Source organism: Lynx canadensis, chromosome A2, assembly GCF_007474595.2.
Source record: "Lynx canadensis isolate LIC74 chromosome A2, mLynCan4.pri.v2, whole genome shotgun sequence".
Lineage (NCBI taxonomy): Eukaryota > Metazoa > Chordata > Mammalia > Carnivora > Felidae > Lynx > Lynx canadensis.
The window spans coordinates 90,812,203-90,823,882 of NC_044304.2; positions in this window are offsets into that span (position 1 = coordinate 90,812,203).

An 11,680-nucleotide genomic window follows, 5' to 3' on the forward strand; every position below is an offset into this window, starting at 1 on the left:
TGGTCACTCTCAACAGCACTCTGTTTCCAAACTCTCTGCCACCAGTACCTTTCAACTCTAACTTTTCCATCTTCTTCTCAGGGTTTATAGATTGATTTCTTCTTTAACTTTCTTTAAACTATGCTCCACATTATACTTTTCTCCAGAATTAAAAACAAAAAGCAAAAAAAAAAAAAAAACCAACAAAAAAAACCCCTTTTCATTGCTTGAAAACCAAAACAAAAATCCCTCTCACTTTTGACCTAGCTTTCTCCTAAAAAATAATTTGCTTTTTTTTAAAAATTTTTTTAATATTTATTTATTTTTGAGACAGACAGAGACAGAATGTGAGTGGGTTAGGGGCAGAGAGAGAGGGAGACACAGAAGCAGGCTCCAGGCTCTGAGCTGTCAGCACAGAGCCCGACGCAGGGCTCGATCTCATGAGCTGTGAGATCGTGACCTGAGCTGAAGTTGGACGCTCAACCGACTGAGCCACCCAGGTGCCCCCAAAATAATTTGCTTTTGATTTCAGTCTTCTTTTGTTCATTATAAAATTCATCTAACCAATTTGGCCCAGCACATTGGAATTCATATGATAATGAAGATGAGGGTGGTACTGATTCAGCTATTTCTTTCCCAAAGAACACTTCCTTACACCCTCTTCAACCAGGGCAGACTTATAAAGCTACCATGACAAACCTTTGAGAAGCAGTTGGTAAGGGTTTGCTATGAATCACAGTGTCATATCATTTCTGTCAGCATAGAGTAATGGCACATTGGAGAGTTCCAAGGTCACATTGCCTAATGTAATTCTTGTGCTCTGTGTGGATTATGGGAATGATTAGGTAGACAGGAATGGCTGCAGGGTGCCAAGGTTAGGGATGAAATGAATAAGCATGAGTTAGGGTCACTATGCTTTAGGTCATTTATGTTGACTTACTCCTAAGGTTATTCCAAAACCATATCTTTTCAAAAGATTGTACTTTACTTTGCCACAGATTAAGACATCTGCTAGTACTGAAGTATCTATAAATAATATAACAAAAAAGAACAGTAACATCAAGTTTGCATTTGACATTAGTTTTCAATTACTCACAGCACTATTTCCTAGCCCTAAAATTGTGGCATCCTTCAACCACTTAAAGGGAGTTGTAAAATGTTCAGAAATCTATTGGAGCAAAATTAACTTGGGTCTGTAATCACCTATAAATCAATTTTGGAATTCTACTAACATCAGATGGAATCTAATATTGTCTTCACCCACTCCCTTGCTCTGTTTTTTTTTTAAATAAACTTTTTATTTTATTTATTTATTTTTTTAATTTTTAAAATGTTTATTTATTTTTGAGACAGAGAGAGACAGAGCATGAGCAGGGAAGGGGCAGAGAGAGAGGGAGACACAGAATGTGAAGCAGGCTCCAGGCTCTGAGCTGTCAGCACAGAGCCCGACGCAGGGCTCGAACTCACAGAGTGTGAGATCATGACCTGAGCCGAAGTCGGACGCTTAACCGACTAAGCCACCCAGGCGCCCCTAAATAAACTTTTATTTTGAGATACTTACAGATTCACATGCAGTTGTAAGAATACCACAGAGAGATCCCCTGTACCTTCCCCAATAGTAATATATTGTATTTTGTGTCTAAATTCATAAAGAATATTAGTCTGTAGTTTTCTTTTCCTTCCTTCCTTCCTTCCTTCCTTCCTTCCTTCCTTCCTTCCTTCCTTCCTTCCTTCCTTCCTCTATCTGTCTTTGGTTTTAGTATCAAGGAAATTCTAGCTTCATAAAATGAATTGGGAAGCATTTCCTTCATTTCTGTGTTCTGTAAGAGATTGTGGGTTCCCTGAACATTTTTTGAACTTCCATTTTGTGTGGTTCTGAATATTACTGTTGCTGCCATTTTACCTGCTTGAGTAAATATAGAAGTCTCATCTCCATTACAGCCATTTACCCTCTCCTATTTATAAACAGATTTTCTTATACATTTCCTCTATATACATACATTTGAAACCACACCAGGATGTGGGGTTAATTTTTTTATAATTTTTGGCTTCAATCATCAAAAATATTTAGAAAACACCATAGGAGAGAGGTCATTGTATTAGCAATATTTTTGCTTATCACATTCTTCCTTCCTGATATTCCAAGGTTCCATCTTTTATCATTTCTTTTCTGTTTAGAGAACTTCTTTTAGCCCTTCTTTTAAGGTAGGTGGTCTAGTGACAAATTCCCTTAGTTTTCCTTTAATTAAGAATGTCTTCATTTTCCCTTTATTCCTAAAGGATAATTTCACTGGATATGAGATTCCTGGTTGAGGGTGCTTTTCTTTCAGCATTTGAAAAAGGTTGTCAGTTCCTTCTGGCCCCCATAGTTTCTGAGGAGAGGTCCAGTATCATTTAAATAGTTTTTCCCTATAATGAGGTGTCCTTTTTCCATTGATGTTTGAATATTTTTTCTTTATATTTAGTTTTATCTTTTTGTCTTTATTATTTTTTTTTAAGCAGTAGAATTAAGTAGAAGGTACAGAGATTTCCCACATTCAGTTTGACATGTTCCCAGTTCCTGGTCTGTTGAGTGTAATTCAACTGGCACTTGGACATTTGAGATATTATGTTATGAGATTCTAGATCTTAAGCCTTTGTTTTCCTTGATTTTTAGACATTTCTCCAAAAGAAAAAGGGGTATCATTACTGTCTCGTTGCTGTAAGTGGGAGAAAATCCAAGTTCTCCACTTGGTCTCTATTCACACCTGATGTGGTAGGGGGTCCTTGTTACTACTGAGCACTCATTACTGGCTTCCTGCTAGGCCTCCACTGCTATAGAAGTGCATTGTCAGAGTTCTCCATATGATCTCCCCTGGCACCATGGAAGATGGGGGCCGGAGTGGGGGATGGCCAGGTGGACTTATTACCACTGTGTGGTGGTGAAAGTCCTCAGCCTCCACTGGGCCCCTTTGAAATGACACCACCCCAGAGAGAAAGGGAAGAGAGAGTGCTTCATTTCTATCAGGTGAGGATGAAAAACTGGCTCCCTACTTAGTCTTGCCTGACACCACAGTGGCTGGGGACAGGCAATGAGGTTGGGGTACCTTGTTACAGCCAAGCCAGGGTGGAGGTTGAAAGGCCCTTTTAGCCTTTTCAGATGTGGGTCTGGAAAAACATAGTTTTTTTCTATGTTGTTTGGCCAGAGTAGAGTAGCAACTGTCTAAACATTTTCTGTCATGCTAGGCTGTCCCTTTCCTGGTCCTTCGGCTAGAGAGAGCAGGCTGTCATTGGGGCTCCCCTTTGTCTGTGCACACTGGAAGTTCTGGCTTTTCACATCTTCAGTTCTAAGCCTGGGACATATGGGGCAAGAATAAAGCAAATCAAATCAAAACAAAATGAAAAATGGGTAACTCACCACTGTGTCATTCTTTGGATTCAAATGTCCTTAACTGGTTTGCCTTTTTCCGAGTCTTATGTTTGCTTTACATCTGATGTTCAGTGCTTCTAGCTACACTCAGCAGGATGAATAGGAAAAAATACATCTACTCCATCTTTCTAGAACTTGCTGCCTAATTTTTAAGTCTATTTTCTCTAATAAAATGCAGAAGCAAAGGAAGAAGACCCTAAATTAATCAAATTAGCCAATATTTGTATTTGTTGATCAATAGAAGAAGGGGTGTGAAATATTAGATAAAAACACTTCTCTAACTTATCTGCTCATTTCCCCCTCTACCCTCTTAGCAACATCCAGTCCATATGTCTACTTCTAAAAATCTGTATATTTTTCTACATAAGACATGAACGCAGGTGGACATTATTTCAGTCTGGTCTCAAGCTTACTCCACTAAAATAGGGAGTCAAATGCCAATAATTATAGATGCTGACATAGCAGAATAATGAGACAATGTTAAAGAAAACAGGGTGCAAGCTCTTCATTTATACACACTCATGTTTTGTGGTATGTTACGTTATACTCCATTAATTATACTTATTTTTATGTCTTTTCCTTCCTGTGAGCTTCCTAGACTGTGAGCTTCTCCGGGAAAGGAGATAACCCAAATATAGTACCTGGCATATTGCAAGCACCTGATAAATACTACTCTCTGCCTTCTTGTTTACTCCTTTTTCCACCCCTACCAAGTTCAGGGTTAAGGCAGAAAGCCCAGAGGAGAAACTGCATCTACAATTAATCTAGGCATAAAAGCTTGAAGAAGACCTCTGAATCCATAGCCAGGTACCATCAATCAGTACCTCAAACTGGATCTTATAGGAAGTGCTGGACACCTCCCAGCTCACACCATCTTAGAAGATCCTGATACAACAGACACCATGGGATTAAAAGAAAGGGGCGTGTAGAGCCCTTGCTTCCACTTCCTTTCTCTTAGAGCTCTGACCTATTGTGTCAATATTTGTTCATTTATTCAATACATATTTATGGAGGAAGAGCAGGATAGAGTTAGAAGCATCCTCCTACAGCAAAGTTTTCCAAACTGTGAACTGAGGAATGACGGCAGGTTCTTAGTAGGTAACAAGGTTCTCTTAGATAACAACAGTCTCATGGTCAAATAAGTTTGAGAAATGCTGCTTACCCTCTGCTCTCTCAGAGGGTCACAATGCACATCAAAGACCAAAAAGTGCTGCTGTAAAAAAGTGATTTAGCTTTGTTTACCTGTGTTACCTCTCCACCCCCATCCCACAATACCCATTGAAAATGTAATATTCATACTCACTCTAGCCTTGCACATGAAGCTACTTCTAAGAAAAGTATTCTCAAAGTTCAAAGAGCAGAGAAGTAACGCAAGAACAGATGGGGGTGAAGAGTGGAGCCCTGGAAGGAAGAAGGTGTGATCTTAATTTGGCTGAGGTGAAAGACAGAAAAGGATGTGGCTGGGTACATAAGAAGTTTTACACACCAAGAGCCTAAAAGTTAGGCTAAATTCCTAAAGGAATTTAGACTTACAGAAGCTATTGAGAAGATTTTTAGAAAGCCATCATTATACTGGTCAAGAATGGTAGATTCTTTTTGCAATAATAAAAACTGTCTTTTATCAGTCAAGGTCTCGGCAGGAGAGGAATGGTATATCCAAATTAGGATATTCAAGGAACTAGTAATAAAGATTGGACAATAAGACAGAGACTCAGCCCTCAGGTATGCAAAAAAAAAAAGAGTGAAAAAGAAGTAAATGATTAAAATACAGAGTAAAATATAAACATAAAAGATGTACAACATATATGGGAGTTTTGGTGCAGAGAATTTGCTTAGCTAACTTGTGACCTTAGCCTTGATATGCAATGCTAATAGATAAAATTGTTAGCCAAAGTAACCTTTCTGGTATAAATACAAATTTTGAGAATTTAAAATGTACTTGAAATTTAATTTCATCTATTAATAGCCAATAATAACCCATAATAGAAAATTTAGCTATTCAAAAATTTTGCTTTCAGAATTAAAGTATATGCAAAAGACTTTCATGAATCTTAGGTATTGTGAAAGATCCAGTATTTTGTATTAAGCCTCCAACATTCTTAAAGACCCTTTTAAATATTTGTTCTCACAGAGAAAATCATCAAAAGTGTTTTTTCACTGTAACCCAACAACTTCCATTTTGGCATATTTCTCTCCAGGTTTTATCTGTATGCACATGTTCCAGACATGGGCTGTCTGATCCCAAAGAATTTTATACCTTTTTTTTTTTTAAGTCTAGGGAGGTAGATTATTACAGTCATTACAGTTTTTCAAATAACTAAAACAGTCTCTGCCCTAGCTTGGCTGGAACTGGCACTTTCCCAAAGCAATGGAGGAAATCCATGGATAAATCCTAGGTGAGTCATCTATTTAAACTCTAAAGGGTTGGAGTCGTGGGGTCATTGCCCACACTGATAGACATGTTTTGCATAAGAGAATTGAAGAAGGACAATGAACTCTTTTGGAAAGGAAAAAAATTGTGACACTCAAATTCTGATTGAATAAGGAAGGCTCGACTTCAATACTGGTTTGATTTTAGGAATGAAATATTGGAGTTATGACCTTGATAATTAGTTTTCTCTAACTTTTGACTAAAAAGGAAAAAAAAAACCCTCCTCTGCCCTGCCTCCTGATAGAATAGTGTGATTTCCTGCCTAAGACGCCAGGATGCTGTGTTTCCCTGATGCTTGAAAAAATGAAATGCTATGGCCACAGAAGCTCTCTTGGAGGCTACCTATGTGACTGAGAGATGCAAGATAGGTTTCTAAAGTGCGTTCTTTTCTTCCTTTACTTGTGGAAGTTGTAAGGTATATATTTTCATCTTTCTAATGAAAATAAAAAAGGTAAGATGTGGTTTATTTTATGAAATCTCACTGCACAATTGTAGGAATGTGGACCCTCTAAATTAAGGCATGTCTCAATACTCTATTTCAAATAAACCACAGTGAGACCACAAATCAGTCTGTTCTGTCACACCAGGCCTTTCAGGTCTGGTTCCTACCTCACTTCCCAGACTCATCCCTGTGTTGGCCACCACCCACTCCTCCCAAGGCACAACACAGGAAACTGACCATCCTGAGTCACTTCGCATTTCAGCCTTCTGGGCTGTTCTACACAGTTCTCCGCATCCACATCTTTGCCCTACCATCCACCTGACAGGTAGGTACCCAGTTCTCCAGGAAGCTTTTTAATCCTCAAATCACTCGCAGGAGAAGTGATTGCTCTCTTCTTGATTCCCCAAGAAGTCTTGAATCACGGCGCCAAGACATATTACTAACCTAATTTCTAGTGTCCTAAACTGTGGGCTCTTTGTCTTATTATTGTGCTGCTAGTATCTAGTCCAGAAGGCACTCAAGATACTTGCTAAAAGAATAAATACAAAACAAAATTTCCTTTTCTTATGTAAGAGAATTGGTAGCCCTGGAGAGTGAGAAAAATATGAAGCAATGGCAAACAACATTATTATTTGCTTATATTCTATGTATTGAGTATTGTCCTAAATACTTTTATTTTTTTATTAAATTTTTTTTCAACGTTTTTATTTATTTTTGGGACAGACAGAGACAGAGCATGAGCGGGGGAGGGGCAGAGAGAGAGGGAGACACAGAATCGGAAACAGGCTCCAGGCTCTGAGCCATCAGCCCAGAGCCTGACGCGGGGCTCGAACTCACGGACCGCGAGATCGTGACCTGGCTGAAGTCGGACGCTTAACCAACTGCGCCACCCAGGCGCCCCTGTCCTAAATACTTTTAATATTTAGTGCTCAAGTAATCCAAGAAGGTAGCTATTGAAATCCCTTATTTGCCAATGAGGAAATAAAGGCTTAGGGAAAATAAGTAACTTGCTCAAAGAATCATACATGTTAACAAACTGGCAGCCAAAAGAGAAGCCCAGCATTTTCTGACTGGAGAAACTAGGTGTTTCTCCCCACACTAAGTGACAATCGCTAGGAGGGAAAACATTTCAGTGGAGCTGCCCAGTGGAGAAAGCGAAAACATTGAGTTTCCAACTCCAAGGTCACTTTTCCTTATGACCAAAACTGGCTCTTTTGAAAGAGTCCAGGTGAAAATATTTCATCATGTACCTTTGCCTTTTGCACATATCTGGAAGCATTCCTGCTTTTCTCTTTGCTATTCTGATTTCTCCAGACTCCAAGGGCAGAGGTCTTTAACCTTGGTGTTAGAAGTTCCAAGTGGGACAAAGGACTACAGTTGCAGAAACTGCACCCTGAAAATCTCGTTTAATAATTTTTAAGAGCAACAACTTTTTTTTCATTTCACAAATACTTTTGTTGAGGATTTTCAATGTGCCAGGTGATGAAAGAGGACTTGGAGTACATGGGTAAACCAGGTGCCCACCAACATATTACAGCTGAGTGGGATCCTTTGGAAGATCAAGGGTGTTAAAATACGTGAACATCCTTCATAGGCTCTGGAACAGTTATTACTTGTTGGCTATCAACTGGCTTAACTCATTTTGTCAGGGAAGGCTCCTAGAGGAAAGCAGGCAATTATGCTTACCCCACCAGGATGCCTCACGCCTCTCTCTGCCTTGTTTAGCCAGCTCCAACTTCAAAGTCCTTTCTGTACTGCAAACTCTCTTTGAACAGGCCACTTCCTCCACCTGAAATCTCTCCCTCATTCCCTATGGCCTGTCTCCCCACTCCCACTACTTCCTGGGAAGTAAGATTTTCAGATTTCAGCCCAAATCATTATCAAGAGCAACAAATCCTTAAGTCTGATTCTCCTGTTTCTTTTTCCTTAACTTTTTGTTGTGAAATAATGACAGACTCACAGGCAGTTGAAAAAAACTGTAGAGGGCTGTGGATCCTTTATCCAGCTTCCCCAAATGGTGACATGTAGTTACTGAAGGACAAAATGAAACCCAGGGCATTGACACTGATACAATACTGTTACCAGTTCACTCCAATTCCTTAATTTTTTTTTCTTTTATGAAATTATGGATACAATTTCCATAAGGCTTTCTTTTTTATTCTGTAGATTGGGTAAGGCTGGATTATAGGTTTTATGTTTTATGGTAATGATGGGCTCCCCTCACTACTTTTTATATAAAATTATATGGCCTTAGATAGAAACTCTCTTAATATATATTATATTAACAGAGGACTTTTCAGATGTTAATATGGGATAAAACAAAATTGACCCAGAGGAAGGTACACATTGGATCAAAAACTGGGCAGAAAAGCAAACCCTCATTCAACTTCTACTATATACAAGGACTTTGCCAAACACAAGTGATGCAAAGACACAGTCCTTCTCTCAAGGGTTCATAAACTGGGAGCAGGCATCTGAAACAGAGATGTGAGGAAGAAAAATGAATCAAAAAGATTTCTTATAATTGAGGCCAAATAGTTACTTTGTGGGGCAGGAAACAGACTGAAATACATTTTGGCCTGAATTCAGAATTTGATTCTGATGAACCATCATTGTTTAGACCATCAATGTTTAGACCATCATTGTTTAGAGTTGGATACAGCTGGATAATCCTAGGATGCAACTAGGAAGATAAAAGAGTAGAACTCAAGCAAACAGTACAGAATGGGACCCACCTGTGTTTAGTTAGTACCCTGAGGGTCACCCATCCAAACACCTTCTACTATGATGTCACTTCTAAGCCAGAAGAACAAGCCATCTTCTTTCCAAAAGAGTTCTTCATCTCCATCAATGTCACATAATTTTTCTAGCTAATTTTTATTACCCCTTTACCTTTCTCATGGATGTTTCTCATAGCCACCTGTTCTCTGTTCCCACCAGCCCAACACAGAATCTCATTACCCTTGTTTGTTTTTAAATAAAAGTATCCTGTTTAGATTCCCTGATTTGAGTTTCCTGAGGCTATTGTAACCAATGATCACAAATTTGATGGTTTAACATTAGAGAAAACAGTATGGAGGTTCTTTTAAAAATTAAAAATAGAGCTACCATATAACTCAGCAATCGCACTTCTGGATACGTATCCAAAGAAAATGAAATCAGCACTCCTGTGCTGAATCCAGAATTATTCACACTGCTCAAGATATAGAAACCCACATGTCCACTGATGGACGAATGGATAAAGAAAATGTGTATATAAATATCTACAATGGAATATTATTCATCCATAAAACAGAAGGTAATCTTGCCATTTGTGACAACATGGATGAACTGGAGGACATTATGCGAAGTGGAATAAGCCAGACAGAGAAAGACAAATTTTTCAGTGGGGTCTTTAGTATTTTTTTATATTTATGATCCTATTATTTACAAACAAAGACAATTTTACTTCTTCCTTTCTGATTTTATTTCTTTTTCTTGCCTGGTTGCCCTGGCTAGGACTTCCAGTATGATATTGAATAGGAGTGCTAAGAGTTAACTTTTACTTTGTTCCTAATCTTAGACGAAAAACTTTCAATCTTTCACCACTGCGTATGATGTTAGCAGTGGGCTTGTCATACATGGCCTTTATTATGTTGAGGTATATATTCCTCTATACTCAATTTGTTCAGAATTTTTATCATGAAAGTATGTTGTATTTTTGTCAAATGCTTTTGCTGTATGTATTAAGAAGATCATATATGATTTTTATCCTTCATTCTATTAAAGTGGTGTGCCACAATTACTCATTTGCATATGTTGAACCATTCTTGCATCCCTGGGATAATTCCTATAATTCCTCCTTGATAATGGTATTGGATCCTTAAAATGTGCTTTTGAATTCAGTGTGCCAGTATCTTATTGAGAGATTTTGTATCTATATTAGGAATATTGACCTATAGTTTTCTTCCTTCCTTCCTTCCTTCCTTCCTTCCTTCCTTCCTTCCTTCCTTCTTTCCTTTCTTTCTTTCTTTCTTTCTTCTTTCTTTCTTTCTTTCTCTCTCTTTTCTTTCTTTCTTTCTTTCTTTTCTTTCTTCTTTCTTTCTTTCTTTCTCTCTTTCGTCTTTCTTTCTTTCTTCCAGTACAATTAACATACAGTGTTATTTTGGTTTTGGGTATCTTGCAGTATCTTTATCTGGTTTAGGTAACAGAGCAATGTTGGTCTGGCTAAAATGAGTCTTTTTTTTTTTTTTTTTGATGTTTATTTACTTTTGAGAGAGAGACAGAACATGGGGAGAGGAAGAGAGAAAGGGCGACACAGAATCCAAAGCAGGCTCCAGGCTCTGAGCTGTCAGCACAGAGCCTGACGGGATCTCGACGTGGGGCTCAAACTCATGAACCACAAGACCATGACCTGAGCTGAAGTCGGATGCTTAACGGACTGAGCCATCCAGGCGCCCCTAAGATGAGTTTTGAAGTATTTTCTCCTCTTAATTTTTTTTGGAAGAGTTTGAGAAGGCATAGCGTTAATTCTTTAATGTAGAATTTACCAGTCAAAGCATCTGATCCTGGGCTTTTCTTCGTTGGTTTTTGATACAGATTCAATCTCCTCATTTGTTTCTAGTCTATTCAGATTTTCTATTTCTTCACAATTCTGGTAGGGTGTATGATTCTAGAAATTTATTCATTTCTTCTAGATTTATCCAATGTGTTGGCATGTAATCATAGTAATCTCTTATAAACCTTTGAATTTCTGTGGTATTAGTTGGGGGTTCATTTCTGATTTTATTTGACTTGTCTCTCTGTTTTCCTCAGTCTAACTAAGGTTTTGTCACTTTTGTTTATCTTTTCAAAAAAACAACTTTTAATTTCATCGATCTTTTCTATTGTTTTTCTGGTCTCTATTTCATTTATTTCTGCTCTGATCTTTGTTTTTTCCTTCCAGCTGCTAACTTTGGGCTTAGTTTGTTTTCTTTTTTCTAGTTCCTTAAGGAGGTTATTTTAGATCTTCCTTAATGTAGGAAGTTAGGTTATTTTAGATCTTCCTTAATGTAGATATATAAACTTCCCTCTTAGAATTACCTTTGTTGCATCTCATAGGTTTTAGTATGTTGTGTTTCCATTTTCATTCAATTCAATATTTTTATTTGTTTCAAGATATTTTTTTATTTCCATGTTGATTTCTTTTTTCACTCATTGCTTGTTGAGGAGCATGTTATTTAATTTCCACATTATTATGAATTTTCCAGCTTTCCTCCTGTTATTGATTTCAAGTTTCATATTACTGGGGTCAGTACAGATATTTGGTAGGATTTCAATCTTCTTAAATTTGCTATGACTTGTGACCTCTCACATGACCTATTCTGAAGAATGCTCCATGTGTGCTTGAGAAGAACATATATTCTGTAACTATTGGATGGAATGTTCTTTACACCTGTTA